We start from the raw sequence: 959 nt of genomic DNA, 5'->3' as shown, positions 1-959 counted from the left end.
AAAGGAGTCGATTTGAAGCAATGAAAGCCCAATTTAGTGAACCTGAAGATAAATCTCTCAATACTAGTATACTAGAAGAACAATCAGAAATAAGAATGAAAAAAATCTGAAGAAAGTCTAAGAGCTATATGGGACATCATAAAGAGGAATAACTTATAGGTGATCAGAATAATGGAACAAGCAGAGACAATAAATAGCACAGGGAAAGTTGTTAAAGAGTTGTTGGGCTAAAACTTTCCTAATGTTATAAAAGACTAGAAGATAAGCATACAAGAAGCTGAACAAACACAATACAGGATAGATCCCAAAAGAAAACCACCAAGACGTATCATTATCAAACTTTCCAAAACCATAGATAAAGAAAAAAATCCTGAGACCAACTTGGAAAAGATGAAAAGTTATTTACAAAGAACTAAGAAGACTAAGCTTCAATTTCTCAGCAGAAACCATGTAGATAAGAAGGCAATGGGATGACATACACAGAACTCTGAAAGAAAAAAAAAAAATTGCCACAGGAATCATATACCCAGCAAAACTGTCCCTCAAATACAATGGTAAAATTAGTTCCTGATAGAAATGAAAGGAATCTGTAATGACTAGAGTAACTTTACAAACAATGCTAAAGTGTGCTCTTTGGACTGAAAACTAACAACAGCAGATATGACAATACCACCCAGATCTCAATCCAGATATAGAAGTATTAAAAGTAAAACAAGAGAACAAACAAGATGGCGGATCTGGTGGACGTATAGTACAGAGCTCCACCACCAACAAAACAGAATACCCGACCAAGCAGGCTCAGGGGATGGTCCCAGAACTCTGAACCATATATAAAGGAATATTTAGAAGGTTGGAAGGCTCACAGCTGGGAGAATTTGTGGCATAAGCAAGAAATCTATTGCTTTCTAGTCCGGGATGCTTGGCTGCTCCAGGAGCCACCATCTTGGGTGAGATCAAGC

General features: G+C 37.0%; 1 pseudogene; it reads left to right on the top strand.

Annotated features, from left to right (window-relative positions):
* LOC102841432 overlaps positions 1-959 on the top strand; it is a 144,787-nt pseudogene that overhangs the window by 83,113 nt on the left and 60,715 nt on the right.

This window comes from Chrysochloris asiatica, unplaced genomic scaffold (genome assembly GCF_000296735.1).
Source record: "Chrysochloris asiatica unplaced genomic scaffold, ChrAsi1.0 scaffold00036, whole genome shotgun sequence".
Lineage (NCBI taxonomy): Eukaryota > Metazoa > Chordata > Mammalia > Afrosoricida > Chrysochloridae > Chrysochloris > Chrysochloris asiatica.
The sequence above is the reverse complement of the archived record's forward strand: the minus strand, read 5'-3'. Positions and strand labels throughout refer to the sequence as shown.